This window comes from Elephantulus edwardii, unplaced genomic scaffold (assembly GCF_000299155.1).
Source record: "Elephantulus edwardii isolate Elephantulus edwardi_28Jun2011 unplaced genomic scaffold, EleEdw1.0 scaffold00014, whole genome shotgun sequence".
Classification (NCBI taxonomy): domain Eukaryota; kingdom Metazoa; phylum Chordata; class Mammalia; order Macroscelidea; family Macroscelididae; genus Elephantulus; species Elephantulus edwardii.
In genome coordinates, this window is record NW_006399764.1 from 14,986,320 (window position 1) to 14,994,755 (window position 8,436).

The following is an 8,436-nucleotide window of genomic DNA, read 5'->3' on the forward strand; positions in this document are numbered from 1 at the left end:
CACTCTTCTCCTGTGAATTGGCTAATGGATTTAGACTACCAGCGAGGCACTGACTTTGTTTTAGCAGTGCAACAAGTATGGACTGTCCTACCAGAGCTCTCTAGAAAAATACTGATACTATTTCATCTTGCAAACAAAGGAGAAGTGGAAATTAAACAATAAAATAAAAAGCAAATCTTCCCATCTACAATGTTGCCAAGCTTAATAGTGTTCTGAGTTGAGATCAGGTATTAAAATCAAAACTGTTGTCAGACAACTGAGCAATTAAATCAGTTGATGCCAAAGAGCCCCTATCAATACTGTTATCTCCTGACTAGTAAGAAAATGAGTTAAACACAACTGGTATCTCCCCTTTACTACATTGGAAAACTGTAGGCAATAAATTCAATAGTGCTAAAACCAAGCAAACAAAAAACACAGAAATTTTTAAATTCCTACATGCAACTACTTCATGCCACATTTTGTTAATTCCTTACAATTTTCTTTCATTGTTCTTACCTATAATTTTTTAGGAATATTGTGTAAGAGGGTATATGTTCAGAAAAGGCTAAATAAATATGGAACCAGTACATACAATTTGTCCACTTCATTCAACAAGCATCTGTTGAGTTTACACATAACAATTTCTTCAAAAGGCAGGTAGACAAAGGGTAAGATTCCCCCCATTGCCATCAAGGAGCTTATGATCCAGAGAGGAAGGAAGACAGCAAGAGAAATAAAGGGAAACACCTGCCAGTTCCGGCTGCAACCAGTATGATCTGAGACTTCCAGGCAATGCTCTCAGTACTTCTCTTAGAACAAACTCCTGAAGGTCTAAAAAGTGTTAAAAAGTGAACACTAAACTATGAAAATAGAGAAACAGGATATAGAGTTAATATCCTGGTGGCCCAGTCCATAGGGAGTGGCTACCTAGACTGCATGTCTCTCTGGCAGTTTTAATCCATTAATGGCTCCTTGGGAGAAAGATGGACGATCTCCTCAATTTACAGCCTCAGAAACTCAATGGAAGTTAGTGTGAGAGAAATAAAAAACTCACTAAGTTTCCAAAGAGAAGGAAGAACAAAATCATTAACCAGGCTTTTTTTTAAAAGAGTAACTCCTTGAAAGAGTCTAAAAGTAGGCACTGTTGTCCACTTGTGGTTAGACCTTTTCCTCTGTTGTTTTGGAGTTTTTCTCCCCAGATGCTATCAAATCATCTTGAGTTCACTGCATCTTAGTGCGTATCAGATAAAATCCTCTATCCACAAGATTTTCATGGATGATTTTCCAGAAGTAGATTATTAGGTCTATCTTCCAAAGTTATCTTTGGTGAACTCAAAGTTCCAAGCTTTCTAAAGTAAGCAGTTGAACATGGTTAAGCATCTGCACCATTCAAGGATTCTATAAGAAAGATCCATTGGTATAATCTTTCCAGAATGTACTATGTGATTGTTGTCAAGTGTTGTCAAGTCAACAACGCATAGCGATTCTATGAACAACAGATCTGAACCTTGCCCTATCCTGTGCCATCTTCACAAACTCTGATATATTCAGTCACTGTTTCAACCTAACTCTTTGAGGGTCTTCCCTTCTTGTGCCCACAATGATGTCTTTTTCCCACAATGATGTCTTTCAGCACAGTGTATTCAAAAGCCTTGGAGTCACAACTTCTGCAAAGGCATTTAATGGTTATGTATTCCTCTCAAAGAAATAGCCAAAGATGAGAATAAGTATATAAAATTAAAATGGTCATGACAAAAATGGAACCAGAAGGGAGAGAGAAAAATAAGTTGAATTAAATTTTAAAATATCCCAGAGGGGAGAGACATTTAGGCTTAAAAAAGATACATTCCTTTGCTAAAATATTTAGAGTCAAATAAAATGAAGTGGAATTTTTAAAAGCAGGACATGGAATTTTTATACTCTACTATCCTGATTATATAAATTAAATATTCTTCACTTACTTCACCTAACCTTCCTACACACACACACACACAGAGGGAGAGAGTCACATACAACGTAAAAAAATTAAAGCCTCTCTGGATCTCAAACCATGCCTCCTTTGGGTCTTGTTCTATCGTTACACGTGACTGAAAAAGAGACCAAACAGTGGGTTCACGATCTAGTTTCATAAACATCTTCACTCTACCTCTCTTTCCTAGATATATATCCTCACCTCACCTCTACCTGCTAGGAGCTCTGGTGGCCTACTGGTAGAAGCTGCACTGTAACTCCAAAGGCACAAGATGCAAATCCACCAGCTGCTCTGTGGAAGAAGGATGGAAATCTCCTCCTGTGCCATTAAGAAACTCTGAAAACCCACTGGAGGGTCAGCTCTGGGTCAATTCCAACTCCACTGTACTCAACAAGTTACAAAAGTAAAAAAGGAAGCTGAAAGCTATCTCTCTCTATTCCCAAATACAAAGACTTGCCACCACTATCTGACTTTGATTCATGAGCAATAATTTTAGTATGCATTTCCCACATCAACTTTTGTGGAATATCATTTATACCTTTCTATTGCTAATCATGAATCATTTAAACAAATAAAACACAGAAAGCAGCAAATTAACAAGAGTTTTACAAATTTAAAATGAAAGAGATTAGAAAGATTTAAAAAAGAATTAAACACGTAGCGCTTAACTATAAAGTTCAAGTGCAAAGTGTTCATTACCATGCTCTCACCTCACTTAGGAAATAATGAAAAATTTAAACTTTGTCTATCTACTCACTTCTTCATCTTTTCTATCATATGTGTCTCTGCACTATATTCTGAGTAATTAAAAAAAATCTATTCTCTTATTTTCTAATCTATTTAGCACAATAGCTCTTTCGATGAAAGTAATTTTATTACTTAGAGCATCTAAATACAAGGGAAATAAAGCTCAATCTCCTTCATACATTTTGAAAAAATAAAATGACCAGTAAAATAAACAAGAACGGACATATTTAAAAAATCACAACTGTTCCAATTAAAAGGTAAAATAATAAAATCCACCACTTATTTATAAAATTTGATTATGTGGCCTTAAACAGAGTATTTATAATAAATATACCTAATATATTCAATGGTGAAATATTATTATTCTCTTCAAAATGGAAATAAGACAAATATTCTTACCACATCTACTTATTATTGTAAAATGCATCAAAATTGGTACAACAGGTTTTAAAGGAAGAAACATAATCTGAATCATTTCTAGATAATACAGCTGTCTATATAAAAAATAAAAAGAATCGTCGAAAATATTATCAATTAGAGAATAGCAAGGTTGTTGGATAAAAGTTACTCAAAAATCAAACACATTACACAGAAACCGAAAACATAATAAAAATTTAGAGTTACAATAGATACAGTATTCAAACTACTGAGATATAGGGAGCTCTGGTGGCCTAGTATCAAGAAGCTACACTACAATGCCAAAGGCACACTGTTCAAAGCCACAGGCAGCTCCAAAGGAGAATAGGCAATCTCCTCGTGTGCAATTTAACTGCCTCTGAAAACCTCCTGGAAGGTCAGCTATGGGTAAGTTCTGACTCTACAGTACACAGCAACACTGAGATAGAATCCATTGCCATTAAGTTGGTTCTGATTTATCAGAATCCTACAGGACAGAGTAGAACTAACTGTCTCATAGTTTCCAAGTCGGTAATTCTATATTAAAGTTGACCGGCACATCTTTCTCATACAGTGCAGCTAGGAAGTTCAAACCTCCAGCCTTCTAGTTTACAGCTAAAGGCTTAAACTATTGTACCACCAAAGATTCTTCATTATAAATCTAATACAACATATGTAAGATCTCTATGGATAACACTACAAAACACCAACAACCTTAAATAATCTTTTCATTGAAATGAAAGATTTAACAGGAAAAAGAAATCCATTCTCCCCATAAGGATTTTATAGATACTGATAGTTGGTTATAACACTATACTTAACATCAAAGGGTCAACAATACCAAAATAACTATTGAAAGTAATAATAATTCATCTCTATTTTCTATTATCATGTCTTGGGTTTATTCAAAATGGCTTTCCAACCATTGGCTTTCACTTTCACCATATGACTGGGCAGGTTATTAAATACGATGTGTACAAAATAATCATTAAGAGATTGATTAGTTTTCCCCACCTCACCACGTTTAAATTGAGAAAGTTAAAAAACAAAGATGAAAATCTCGCTACCAGCAAGGAAGAGAAAGCTGAGAGTGCAGTACACTCTCAGCTCTTAGGGGCCAGAGATTTCTGTACCAATCAGACTAGGATCTACGTAAAAGGAGCAGCAGCCACTGCAGCGAATCAGACTGACATGAAACTGAGCTGAGATGGGACAGCCGCTCCCTGGAACCAAAACCAGAGCCCTTCACTAACTCTTGCTGGGGGGCTGAGTGATGACATCATCACTGGCAGGACAAGAAAGCTTCCTCACACTGACCTCAGTTACTTGTGCTTTATTGATTATGTCAGAAGAGACTCTAAAACTTGCACTAGCAGGGGGGAAAAAAACGAAATCAAGGGGAAGAGATACTGAGGTAAGAGAGCTGAACAGAAGATTTCAAAAGGCAGCTTAAGAACACAACACAAAGCAAAATATTATAATAAAATATACAAGAAGATGGAGTTAGGAAACAAACAGGGAAGACCAAACTTGGCATTTCTCTGAAAGAGAAAGCTGAAAGAACTGTAAAACAAATTTAAATCTCGAGTTACAATACTGAAGGATTCTACAGACAAAATCTTGAATGATGCAGGAAATACCAAAAAAAGATGGAAGAAATACATAGAGTCACTGTATCAAAATGAACTGGTCAACACAGAACCATTTCAGGGAGAAAATGAAATCATCAAGAACCAACTGTACTAATAGAAGAACTTCAAGCTGTATGGAAGGTATTCGCAAAAAATAAGGCCCTAGTAACTGATGGACTGTGAATTGAGGTGTTTCAACCAAAAAATGACAACCCTGAATTGCTCACCCCTCGCAATATGAAAGACAGCTATGCAGCCGCCTGGAAAAGATCCATACTTTTCCCATTAGCTAAAAAAAATATATATATATATACATATATATATATATATATACTTTTTAAAAAAAAACCCAGTGATTCAACAGAATTATTCAGCAATGTCATTAATATCACATGCAAGTAAATCTTACTGAAGATTATAAAAAAAATTAGAACTGTATATTAGCAGGGAACATGTCCAAAGTATGTGAGAATTTCACCATCCTTACCTCCAAGGAGTACCCTAGTTTCATTTTGTCCAAGGCCAACCTGTTAGTTAGTTCTCTTGATGGTCTATGAATGATTTAGTATTCTTCTCCAGCATCACACCTCAAAGGTTTTGGTTCTTCTTCTATCATCCTGAGCCACTATCCAATTTCAGATGGATAGCAAGTAACTGAGAAGAACAAGGTTTGGATCAGACACATATTAGTCTTTAAATGCATTATTACTCTTTAGTACTGTGGAGAAATCTTTGACAACAGATTATCTAAATGCTACTCTTCTTTTGATTTCCTGACTACTGGTTCCAAGGGTATAGACAGTGGATACAAGTAAGATGAAATCGTTGACAATGTCAAGCTCTTCTCCATTTCTCATGATGTTGCTGATAGGTACAGCGATAAAGGATTTTTGTTTTCTTGATGCTGAGATGTAATTCGAATTGAAGGCTGTGGTACTTGACGATCTCCAATAAGTGCTTCATGTCTTCCCTACTTTCAGAGAGCAAGGTTGCGTCCCCTAAATAACACAAGTTGTTGGCTCTCAACTCACGTTGCCACATTTTTCTTCATAAAATCTAGAGTAATAAATATGGAGCTTCAAAAAATAAAACTGCACAATGTATCTTAATACAGAGCTCTTAGATAGAGCCATATAAATATGTTCTAAGCAATTTTCTAGCAGTATTTCTTCCTAGACAGACATATTTGTTGTTGTGACATCCCACAGCATATCGAGTACTCTTTGCCAATACAAAAATTAAAAAGGATCAGATCTTTCTTAGTCTTCCTTATTCACTGACTAAACCTCATATCCATACGAGACAAACAGAAACATGATGGCTTGCTTGGTTCAGGTATACCTTAGTCTTCAAAGTGGCATCTTTGCTTTTTAGCAATTTAAAACGGTTCTTGACTATAGATTTGTCGGATGCAGCAAGCCATTTGATGTTTTAACTTCTGCTCCCAGAGGTATGGACTGTGGAGTAAAGTAAAATGAAATTCTTGACAACTTCAATCTCTTCTCTGTTTATCACAATTTTACTGGTTTAGATGTGAGAATTTTTGTTTCCTTTATGCTGAAATATAGTCCATATGAGAAGGCTAGAATCTTTTTTAAGTGAAAGTTTCTAGTCCTCTTGACTATCATCCAGCAAAGTGGTAGCATCTAAATTTTGCATGTTATGAGTCTTATTACAATTGTGACATAATATTCACCTTCATATACTCCAGCTTCTTGGATTAATAAATATGGAACAAGGATATAATCCTGATGCACGCCTTCCTGATGTTAAGCCAGACAGTATTCTCTTGTTCTATTTCAATTACTCCCTTGTAATCTATATAAAGGTTCCATATGAGCACAATAAAGTGTTCTAGAATTCCTATCCTTAGCAATGTTATCTATAATTTTTATCAACATAATCTTTGCATTGTCAATAAAACTAAAGCAAGAAATCTCTCTGATATTCTCTGCTTTCAGCCAACAACCATCTGATATAAGAATTATATCATTCTTCCCATGTCCTCTTCTGCTGATAATAGTTTCAAGAAGGTATATAACTGTTTTTACATTTTCCTGTTGCATATTTCAAGTTGTTGTTGGTGTTATGTGCCACTGAGTCACTTGTGACTCCTAGTGACCCTGTGTACAACAGCCCTATACTCTGCTCTGTCCTGTGCCAATCGCACTGTCTCCAACACACCCATCCTGATTACCCCAGTCACTGTATCAATCTACCTCAGGTACGACATAAAAAAAAATTAGGATTTTATTAAAACTTAGCTCTTCCTTAAAGAAACTGACAATGTTTTTATGTACGAGAACATTAACAATGACTTTTTCTACATTTTAAAAAAAGTATAGTGTGTATCCATGAAAAGAGGTAATATGAATATCTACAGCTATGGTTAAAATCTACACTTTCATTCTATAGTCTGCTGTTACCATGTCAAGTAGATCATACTCAGATAATAATAAAAAAAATAAACAGTAAGTTTCCCTATTGTCCTCAACTGTAAGAAATTCCTCCAAGGCAATAAAATATAAACCAACTGTGTACTTCTGGAGGAAAAGAGAAATAAACCAGTCTAAGAACAGGCAGTCATTCAGAATTCAACTAGTTAAGAGCAGGGTGTTAAGAAATCAAAGGTCACAGGTTTCAATCCCATATGAACCAATTAGCTTTGCCCTTTCCTATGGCATAGACTTTCAGCTAGCTTGCCAATAATTCTGATTATAAATGAAAACAGGAAAAAGAGAAGATAAATAACCAATACAAGGGGGGGAAAACACTCAAGTTTACTAACATGAGACAAGAAATGTCTTTTCCAGATAATATTTTATGTAGTAATACTGTGGATTAATATTTAATCACTGTAAAGAGCCTTAACTGTTACAGTCTTAATAATATTCATTTGAGGTAGGTATACAAAAAAACAACCCTCAAACTCACTGCCATCAAGTCGGAACTTATTCTTAGCCAACCTTCTAATGGGTTTTCTGAAGTGTTAAATTACATGAATAGATACTGTCCGTCTATCTCCTATGAAGCCACTGGTGGATTAGAACCACTGGAGAGGTTCAACCTCTGAATTTAGCAGCACAATTCTCTATGGACTAAGCCTCCAGAACTCCCTTGAATCATATAATACCAATTTTACACATGAGAAAACTGATATTTAGACAAGATTAATAATTTCCCCAAGGTCCCACAGATAAGTAACAAAAGAGTCTTTCATCCAAATGCATGCTGCTAGACTCTAGAACTGGGGCTCTTCTTTATTCTTCTGTAAAAAACAAAAAACCACCCAGTGGTAGATGGAATTTCCTCCAGGACTTAAGAACAATAAATGACATAGTTGAACCTCTACATCTTGTGATTCCTAACCTTTATAATATAATAGACAAAGTGCTAGTCAATAGGCCTTTTATTGTAAGAACTCCCTTCCCCCTGTAACTTGATTGGTGCCACTATTAGAGCCTCTACCTGGAATAGTATATTACTTTTCAATTTTTGACTCACGTACTTTTAACTTGTTAGTTAAATTTGCGTCTTCTAGGCTGCAACACTTCCATGTTACATCTTCAAGGATATGAACATGCACGGCTAAGCACAACTGATAACAATGCATCTAAATTCCAAAATCAATCTCCATAATAGTCTATGTGTTTCCTATTGCCAAAGGGGCCCTTTAGAGTAATGACAGAAGATCTTCACCCTGAAACC